This window comes from Chlorocebus sabaeus, chromosome 14 (assembly GCF_047675955.1).
Source record: "Chlorocebus sabaeus isolate Y175 chromosome 14, mChlSab1.0.hap1, whole genome shotgun sequence".
In the NCBI taxonomy this organism is placed as follows: domain Eukaryota; kingdom Metazoa; phylum Chordata; class Mammalia; order Primates; family Cercopithecidae; genus Chlorocebus; species Chlorocebus sabaeus.
Genome location: NC_132917.1, coordinates 12,451,130 through 12,462,032, shown reverse-complemented (window position 1 = coordinate 12,462,032; position 10,903 = coordinate 12,451,130). Strand labels below are relative to the sequence as shown.

Genomic DNA, 10,903 nt, shown 5'->3' with positions numbered 1-10,903 from the left:
AAGGAAGTTGTCAGTTGTTGATCAGAGCTCAGTTCTAATGTCTGGAAATCATTCCCATAGTATATAGCTCTGAAAAAATGTAGCACATGTACTCCACTTTGTAGTTTTTCAGCCTGCTTCCCACCTGTAGAATCTAAGGATTCTGATATCTCTTTGTATTTTCTTAGTTTTGATAGCCCTTTCAGTGTAAGCTAATATAATTCCTTTAAAAACATTCTGGGTTTTCAATGAATCAATTTATAATTCACTCCATTAGATCTAAGCCACTCCACAATTTCTTCAAGATAATTCTTTCTGTGCTATGAACTCCCTTGGGGAACACTGTGGGACAATCTTAATGTTCTCAGAAAAACTGTTGTTTAAAGAATAGAATCTTCAAGTCATGCACTCAAGATCTTTAGAAGGATTTCTGTCTGTTGAAAGGGTGTATTAGGCAACACCTTAAATTGATCTGTGGACTTAACAAAGTGTTTTATTTTGATACCCTTAGCTTCTCCCTTACATCATATTTTTCTAAAATTATAAATTTGTCTTCTTTCCAGAAGTCATTTCTGAATTTCAGCATTGTTTGGCCACTGGTGGGGCTGGGCATGAGAAAAAGTTTTATTTCAAAACCTGGCAGGTCCTAGCTCTCTTATATTTAATAGTTCTTTATTTAGATTTTCTATCTCCCTGCGCATTTTACTATGTTTAATAAGAAGAAGCCACACAGCACTACCAACATTCCACCTAGAAATCTTGACTGGATCATCCAAGGCATGAGGTAGACTGCCTATTTTCCACCTTACAGCTGGATTTAGTGATGTTAAACTGTCTACCACTCTTTAAGAAAGTCTCCTTTCTTCCAACTCCTAATTGCCTTACTCTCACTTCCTTTTAAGTCTTTCCTGATGATTTCTTTGGGGTTCATTAAGCTCCCACTGTTTTTCTAAAGTTTTTTCAATGTTTGCATCATCGCTTAATCCCAAAGTCCCTTAGTTACTTAGTCTCAAAGCCACTGCCTCATGTTTTAGATTCTGTTAGAGCAACACTTCACTTACAGGTATCAGAAGGTTTTCCAGTGACCTATCGCTGAATAACAAGTTGCCCTATTCCGTAGGGGTCTTAAACAACAGCATTCATTTCATTACTATTTCTCACATTTCTGGGAGTTGGCTGGACTCTTATGCAATGCCTTTTGTGTAGGTATCAACCCATGCAGCTGGTGCTTGAATCTTCTGAGTATTTGCTCCCTCTCCTGTATGGTGGCATTGCTGGGAGATTCAAACTGCTGGGGTCCTGGATTAGCTGGAGTCCTTGGAAGTCTCTCTCAGTCTCTATGTGGTCTCCCAGTTGGCCTTTCCAGCATGGCAGCTTCAGGATAGCTGCAGGGTTGCTGGAATTATTATGTGGTATATGAGGGCTCCTAAAAGAGAGACAAACACAGAGAAAGAGAGAGAAAAAGAGAGGGAGAGAGAGGAGGCTAAAACTGTAGTACCTTTTCTGATCCAGCTTTAGAAGCCACCTGTGTCCCTTCTGCCACGCCTCTTCCTTGGACCAGCCATTAAGACCTGTCAAGACTCATGGTGTGGGTAAATCTGCTTTGCTTCTTGATCACAAAATTCTGGAAGACCATGTGGTACCATAATTATTATTATGGAGACTACAATCTACCACACTGAGTGCTATTATTTCAAGCATTCCACGTTTCTAGGTGTGAAACACTGTGATGTTGTCAGGGGTTAGAACAAGAGTGACTCCATCTTGAGTAGGGGGTGGGTAAAATAAGGCTAAAACTTACTGGCTGCATTCCCTGTTAGGCATTATAAGTCACAAGGTGAGATGGGAGACTGGCACAAGACACAGGTCACAAATGCCTTGCTGATAAAACAGGTTGCAGTAAAGAAACTGGCTAAAACCCAACAAAACCAAAACGGCCATGAGAGTGTCATCCTCACTGCTGCACTCTCACCAGCGCCATGACAGTTTACAAATGCCATGGCAATGTCATGAAGGTACCCTATCTGGTCCAAAAAGGGGAGGCATGAATAATCCACCCTTTGTTTAGCATATCATCAGAAATAACCATAAAAATAGGCAACCAACAGCTCTCAGGGCTGCTGTGTTTACAGAGTAGCCCATTCTTTTATTCCTTTACTTTCTTAAACTTGCTTTCACTTCACTCTGTGGACTTGCCCTGAATTCTTTCTTGCATGAGATCAAAGAACCCTCTCTTGGGGACTGGATCCAGACCTCTTTCCAGTAACAATGTAAGCAGATGCAGAGTGAGGATAAAGAGGATACAGTAAGCTACATCCTGAAAATAAGGATGAGCTTGAGACTCTCTCAGGGGGGAGTTAGAAACTTTAGAACAAGGATCACAGCTGTAAAGACCTTCTAGTTTAGAAAGCTTTGCCACTCCCTCTGGTGTGTTAGTTCTGCAGTTCTTCATCATCCCCAGTGATCCTTACATGTGACTTCATGAGCAACCTGGAGGAGCATTAGCTGCAGACTGATTCCACACTGCAGATATTTACAAGGATTAAAAACTCGAAGGAGATCATGAGAGGTGTCTGCTCTCAAAGGAACTGCAAATAGCAAAGTCCTGGGTCCTGAAGCAAGAAACACATGCAGAATGGTGGATGACCTGGGACTGCCACACAGCAGCTACCCCTTGTTGACTCATAGTTCAGGCTCTTCTGTCGTGCGGTTTAATCTTCATAGCAAGCCTGTGAGGTAGCTCTCTGCATCGTAGGTGAGGAAATGGAGGCTTCCATGATTTAATTAACTTCATACAGCTTTAAGGTAGGAAACTAGGATATAAAACCACGTAAGTCTGTCTCCAAACCCTACAACCTTTCACAACAGTGTACTGGGACAGGTGACTGACAGGACCACATGCAACCCCACTTATCAGGGACGTGTTTTTTCCTCTCTGGAAATGAGAGAACAAAGATTACAAAGACTAAGAGATATTGGCCTGAGGAGTGGGACGTTCACTTAGCTCCTTCTTTTCTATAAACACTTACAAATTGAACTAACTTTTTTCCAAATATTCTCCTGTAAATGGTGGGTAGATCGTTTCTGCTATTGATTGTCTTGTTTGTAACTAACAAAATGCGTATATTAGTTAGGAGAGAGGAATGAAAATAGTCTGTCAATTACTTTTGTGCTCACAAACTATGCTAGACATTTCAAGTTCTTCATTCAAAATTCCATAGCATCTGTTTAAGGTAGTAGCTACCTACTTCATTTCACAGGTGAGATACTAAGGCTCAGAAAGGTGAAGCATCTCGCCGATGTCACATAGGTAGTAACTGGAAGAATCAAGGCTTAATCCAAAGTTGTCTAACTGCAAACTTAATGTTGGGCTTTCAAATGTACACTAAAAGCCCTGGCTAGGCTGGTTGGGGAGAAACCGAAGAAGAGGAACTCGTGTAGAACAGGGAGCTGTTGGACCAGCCAAGGGTGCTTAACCTCTTCTGCTGTAATAAAATGTTCAAGGGTACCATGGCCTTAGTCAGCTGGGCCTAAATCCACTGTTATGAAGCTGTGATTCTGTGACATGCTTGATAGACACTTATCTGAGTCTATCAATTAAAGCTTCAGTAACCTCTGTCCGGATGTATTTTCATCTATAGTTTTAAGACAAATTATTATTTAGTGTCAATCTTTTTTTCCTGTAAATGTATACACCATGCTAAGTGCTTTACATACTTAGCATCGGTTAATCTTCACAACAGCTCTGTGCTGTGGCTTGTTATCCTCATCCAACAGATGTGAAAACTAAGGATCCTTCCAAGCTTGCACAGCCAATTTTGGTGGAACCACAATTAAGACGCAAGTTGGTTTAACTCTGAAACCTGTATTTCTTCATTAAATTGTGCCACGATTTCATTAGGAGAAGCCTTCTTGCAGGCCCTTTCGTATTTAATGAATAATCCATACTTCATGGTTTCTGCTGCTTTTCTTTTCCTGGAGGATTTTATGAAGAAATCCATTTGTCTTCGCGCCCTGGGAGCTGCTTCCTCCTGCTGTCTGACTCAGGCTTTTCAGACTCTTTGCACCTCAAATCCCTCATTAGGGAATCCAAGCTGGGGAGAGTTCTAGGCACAGTTTAAAAGGTTTTGTTCCCCCTCCCCGCCCGCCCACCCCTTCCTATTTTTGCTTTTATTTTTAACTGCACTTCTTTCTGACAGGAACTCTGTTTGTCCTGACTTGAGTCTGATGTTATGAGTCATTGGGGAGATATAATATGCTGATTGCCGAACCAGGTTATTATTTTTTTTCTTTTTCTATGACTCATTCTCTTCAAAATCTCTAATTTATGATAAAAGTCAGTAAGATGTAAGCACAGAAAATGTTCCTAATGGGCTGTCTTATTACGTTCGGGCCCACTTTGTCTAGTTTAACTCTTGAGGTGAACTATGTAATTCAGTGTGCCCCTTAGAAAGATCTGGGGCCGGTGGGCCATAGTTCCCCTGACACCACTTCCAGACAGGGCAATGAGCAGTCCTGGGGCTTCACTCCTAGGTAAGAGTTCAACCTGTGGACCCAGTTGAAAGAAGAGAGGGCTTCTGATGAGATACTACTAGCGCTGCCTACGTACGTGCATCAAAAGGACATAGAGCCATAAAAGCCTATCTTGCTTTACAATGTTTCTAATGAAGGAACATTATAAGTCATCCTCCCCTTAAAATGCCACTCCAAAATGGGGCAAACGCATATGCAAAATACAAACATTGCTCACAAGGTTACAGTGTAAACTAAGAAAATCTACTCAGATGTAGAAAGAGATGGGGAATTTTTATGAGCCACTTTATTATGTAAACAAAGAGTCAGACTCTTAGACCAGGACAAAATTTTCAAGGTCGCATTCAATGCACAACCACTTTGCATAGCCCCTTGGACAGATGCGGTCAGTGATGGGGAGCTCCCTGTGTTCTCAAATATTTAACCATTTGAAATTCATTGGCCAATAACTGAACACTTCCCCTGTGCCCCCGTGTCTCCTAGGAACCAGAGACACAAATGTGATGATGATGTCTCTAAGTTGCCCTGGTCTTAGGAAGACAAACTCTTGACTCTTACTCAGCAACCCCTACTGTGTCCCTGGCTTCTTAGCCTTGCCCAAGACTGTTTAACCTGTGCAGGAGCTACAGCGTGAGGCTGAGGCAACTTCTAAGCTGCTACAGATGTGGCCTTTAGTCCCCTGGGTTGCTCTTTTGTGTCAGCCTCTGCCTGGTGACATAGCTTGTCAGTGCCACTGCTTGGGAGCTGCCGCAGTGCAGCAGCCGGAATGAGTCACACGCCTCTTCCAATTTCAGTGGTCCTCTGTTGTTATGGACTGAGTTCTGTCCCTCTAAAATCCACGTGTGGAAGTAGTCCTAACCCAACGTGACTGTATTTAAAGATAAGGTCTTTAAGGAGATAATTAAGCTTATTTAATATTTTATTCATGTAAGTTTACAGGATATAAGTGTAATTTCTTTGCCTGTATAGATTACATAGTGGTCAAGTCAGGGCTTTTAGGGTACCCATCGCCTGAATAGCATAATTTCTCATCTTCTACCAATTTAATTAAGTTTAAATGCTGTCAAAAGAGTGGGATGCTAATCCGATGAAACCTGTGTCCTTATTAAAAGAGGAAGAGACACCAGGAATGTGCAACATGCTGTTTATTTTATATTCATTTTAGATTGTGAAATTATGTTAGACAAAAAGCAAATTCAAGAGATTTTCTTATTTGGGTTCAAATTGGGTTGTAAAGACATTTGACCCAGGATCTGCTAATGAACATACAGTGCAGTGGTGGTTCAAGAAGTTTTGCAAAGGAAATGAGAGCCTTGAAGATGAGGAGTGTAGCGGCCGGTCATCACAAGCTGACAACAGCCAATTGAGAGCAATCATCAAAGCTGATCCTCTTACAACTACATGAGAAGTTGCTGAAGAACTCAACCTCAACCATTCTGCGATTGTTCAGCATTAGAAGCAAATTGGAAAGGTGAAAAAGCTTGACATGTGGGTGCCTCACGAGCTGAGTGAAAATTTTAAAGATCGTCATTTTGAACTGTTGTCTTTTCTTATTCTGTACAACAACAAACCACTTCTCAATCAGATTATGACATGCGACAAAAAGTGGATTTTATACGACAACCAGCAATGACAAGCTCAGTGGTTAGACAGAGAAGCTCCAAAGCACTTCCCAAAGCCAAACTTGCACCAAAAAAAGTCATGGTCACTATTTGGTCGTCTGCTGCCGGTCTGATACACTACAGCTTTCTGAATCCCGGTGAAACCATTGCATCTGAGAAGTATACTCAGCAAATCAATGAGATGCACCGAAAACCGCAATGCCTGCAGCCAGCATTGGTCAACAGAAAGAGCCCAATTGTTCTCCATGAAAATGCCGGACCACACATTGTACAACCAACTCTTCAAAAGTTGAACGAATTGGGCTATGAGGCTCTACTTCATCCACTATATTCAACTGACCTCTCATCAATCAACTATCACTTCTTCAAGCATCTTGACGACTTTTTGCCAGGAAAATGCTTCCACAACCAGCAGGATGCAGAAAACGCTTTCCAAGAGTTCGCTGAATCCCAAAGCATGGATTTTTACACTACAGGAATAAACAAATTTCGTATTGGTAAAAAGTTGTTGATTGTAATGGTTCCCATTTTGATTAATAAAGATGTGTTTGAGCCTAGTTATAATGATTTAAAAATCATGATCTGAAACAGCAATTATTTTTGCACCAACCTAGTAACTGTGGTTTTTAGTACCAAAGACAAATCAGTCTTTCTTGTCTCTTCCTTTTTGTTAGTTCCACTTTTATTCAGTCACCAAAGGTCGTTTCTTAGTACTCCTCTTTCTGACTTCAGAAGTCACTATTTCTTCCACCTTTTTTTCCAAAAGTCATTTGTTTTCAATTTTTATGAGCAGACTTGACATAGTTTTGCATTTTTCTTCAAAGATATCATGACCCTTAACCTCCCCCTCCAAAAGAAAAAGCTTCCTAGAGTTCATAGTTCAATGATGGAGACACCTGTAGAAAAATGTCCAAAGAATAAGCCAAGGAGGGCTATACAGGGCAAGTGCCTTCTTTTGACGGTGGCATTCGAGCAGATTTCACAGTGGGAGGGGTAGTTAAGCTGGGCCTTGAAGGATAGGTGATTATGGGTGAAGAAGGGAGGAAAAGGGTCCCAGCAAGGGAAGTAACACGTGAAGCTGCAGGGAGACATAGAAAAGGCACATTGGAACAAGAGTGAGTGAACTCCTGTGGTTGCAGCCCAGGGTTCTAGGTGTGAGGGAAGGGCTGGGGAGGTGGTACCATGTGGGATGTGATTATGTCGGATTTACCAGCACCTTTAGGACCTTCCCTGCAGGTGTGTGAGGAGCAGTTCCTGAGCTCTCTGAGCTTGCCTTTCTTCTGAAAAAGACTTGGATAGATGACCAGTGAATGGCATAGTGGTTTTGGCCATCAACACCTGGCATTGCGGAGGAAGTTCTGGGTAAAACAACTTCTTCCCATTCTTTCTATATATGTTTGTATGTTGATGAAATGGCACCAACATTTTTTGAAAAGTGAACTTCCTTTCTCCTTGAGAGTCTCTCACTGATATTTTTACTGTCTAATCAAGGCACAGTGAGGCAGGCTATGCAACTTTTTCAAATCCCTCACCTGGTAAATAATGGAGCATGAAGTGAGACTCACATCTTTATGGCTCCAAAGCTGTGCTCCTTCCACCATTTTCCCTTCCTCAAACGTGGAATGACATTTTTGTAGAAAAATAAACACAATTCAATACATTATGGTCATTTATTTTGTTAACCTTAGGAAAATGTCCAACAGTTGCCTGAATTACCTATGACAAAAACATTTCCACTGGAATCTCCTCCACTCTCCTCTCTGAGTGAGTTAAGTGGATTTCTATAACTACCTTAATGGGTGTATATATTTTGAAAAACAGTATACATAGGTGCTTAAGCCGATACCTGTTACAGTATTTGTTCAATAAATGTTGACTATTACTAATATGAATAAACAATATTTTCTTAGTTGTATATATATTCCCAAAGTATATATAGATATATGGAATTTTTTAAAATACAGTGCTCGTAAAGCATTTCTTTCTTTATTCAGCCAATATTCCCTGAGCACCAATATCTTCTAGGCCTTTAGATTGGAGATTATATTTTTGTGGAACTCATAGATGAAGAGGGGCTAGGAATCACTTAGACCTTATTAGCAAAATGCCATGGCAAGTGTTATAATCTTCGATAATTTCTTCAAATGACAATAATTTTATAATTTTTTTATTAAAATGGAAAGAGAACTCAGGGTCTTTCCTTTTGCATAGTCGGTTGATTTCTTTAACTTATTAACAATTCAGAAAAACTTCTGTTACTTTCAAACTCCCTATCAGTAAAGCCATGAAAACGTTTACTGTTGTGAAATTTGGAAAAAAACACATCACATTTATTTCAAAGATATAAGATTTCAAGTCACTTCACATTTTCTTGTGCAGCAACCATTCTTAAAATCTGATTAGACAAACTTCATTAACCAGCTTTTTAAGAAGCTTTTGTTGTAATGACATTATGAGTTTGCTATTTTGACGATGTCAGTATTTCCAGTCAAATCAGTAGGAAATTTAAATAGTCACTTTCATAATTCTATTTTATCTAATTCCCTTCTTAAAAGAAAACAATATGGGGTGTTTTAATTGTATATGATGTATGATTAAGCATATTCTGAGACAGATAGAACTTTTTGTTTCAAATTATCTGCTTGCAGTTTTATGTGTTTGATGATTGAAAGCATTTTCCACAGATTAGCTTCTGAGCCTTCACATTTCAAAACCTGTTTCTCCTCTGCTCCCCAGACATTTCTGCAGCCTTGGGGCAAGCTTATATTGTGTATCAACCTCCAGCCCCGCTCTTTTTTGTCATGGCACTGGGTGAGTCAACACAGTGGGTGGTAGGAATATTCTAGAAGACGTTTCTACACCAGGATGGTTAGCAATAGCTTAATTGTTCTGGAAGTGACTAGGAGACATAGGAATTCATTTCAATAAACCCAAACTAACCCTAACTGAGGTTCTTCTCAGTTAGATCCTCAAAATGCTGCCCACCTCTGCACCACAACTCAACACGAGGAGAAGTTGGACAGAGATGAAGTGAAATGGAAAAAGACAATAGTCTTAATTGACTACAATTAAAATATCTTACTTTTGCAAATTTTACAAAACCATATGATCCTCAAGACATATGGTCAGGGACTTTCTGAGAGCCTTGGAAGGAGCCCATGCACATGGCGGGTTCTGGAGCTGAAGTTTCCTTAAACTCAGGGAAAACACACCCCTGGCTCCATGTCTGGAGCCTTTGCAGGTTGGACGACTAGTTTACATCACTCTGAAAAGCACCGAGTGGGATAACAAAGAGCACATGCTAATCCCCAGTCCACAACCTGGGGCACAGTTTTGTTTTTTTTTGTTTTTTTTTTCATGAAAATAGCTCTCTTGTGACCATGAAGTCTGTCAGGGCCTGGATATAGAAGTCACCTCTGTTTCCAGGTATTTTTTGGCACCCAAACTGTTGACTTGTGAGCTGTGGTCATTGAAATGATCTGTGTCAATAATAACAACTTTGACCCTGAATCAGTCCACTAGAATATAACTAAACCCTCTCCTATAGTTCTTCGTCATTGTAATTCGATAAAAAGCAAAGGGAAAAAGAAACTCTGCCTTAGGGGTGGCCCAAGCACATTGTAAAATAAGTTGTCAGCAGGGAAGAATGAATTGGACTGTAAGTATTAGAAGGGCTGAATGGCTGGAAAGTTGGAGACATGCCTCACTGATGGGCAGAGGTTCAGTTGAATGCTCTGAGGAATTGTTTTCTTGAAAGTCATGCTCTCCTAAATCTAGTTTCTCTGGAGATTCATCCCTTACATGCCTACAAGCAGGTGGCTTTCCAGAAAATAAATATGACCATTTTGCTCCTCTTCCTGAAGACTATCAGTGGTTCTGATGAACCTCAGGATAAAGTCCCAAGGCCTTCAGCTGATACCAGGAGATCTTCATTATCTGACCTTGGCCACCAACTCACGGCCTCACTTTCTGGTCATCACCCCCTCCACGCCTGTGTTAGGCAGTGTTTTCCAGAGAAACAGGATCAAAAGGATGTGTATGTCTGCATCTGTATCTACATTTATATCATTTACATAACCTATCTATATCTACATTTATGTATCTAGATCATCTATATATCTATATCATCTCAATAACTATATCTTTCTGTATCTATAGAGAGGTTTTAAAAGCTCATCACAATTACTTTCCTAGCTCGGTACATAATACTGATTTCCGTTGCCGCCCATATCACATTGCTCCATAATCTGAGTCTATTGAGGAAAACTCTAAACTTCTATCAGTCTGTGTCCAGTCAGAAACCACTTTAGGTGTTTCATGGAGGGAATTTAATACAGACAAGGTGGTATAAAGCCAGAAAAAAAAAAAATAGAAGAGAAAATAAAGTGGAGGAACAGAAAGGAAGAAAGGTCGGATCCACCCACCAGCTTAGGCTAACACCCTAGTGCTGGCAGCTACAGTCTACTCCTGCCCTGGGCTGTTGGAGACGCTACCACACCCAATCCTGGATCCTGACTCTACTAAAGGGGCATTGCTTGGGCCAGAGCTGGAACTGCTAAGCAGGTGCTACTTCCCCTGGGGTTACTGGAGCCTGCCATTCCCTATGTTCACTGTCAGCTGTACCCAGTAACTTCTACACAATCAGAGGCACAAACCCCCAACTTCTTTCCCCAGCCTTGTAATCTTCAGCCAGTGCCTCCTATTGGCTGAATCTAGTGGGAATCCCGCTGACCGAGGCTCTCTGGAAACATAGTTTGCAAAAGCCTGGT

The 10,903-nt window shown here is 40.8% G+C and overlaps 1 pseudogene; it reads left to right on the top strand.

Moving 5' to 3' along the window:
- The first annotated feature begins 1,918 nt into the window (after positions 1–1,918).
- Positions 1,919–6,671, top strand: LOC140713269 (histone-lysine N-methyltransferase SETMAR-like; annotated as a pseudogene).
- The last annotated feature ends 4,232 nt before the right edge of the window (positions 6,672–10,903 follow it).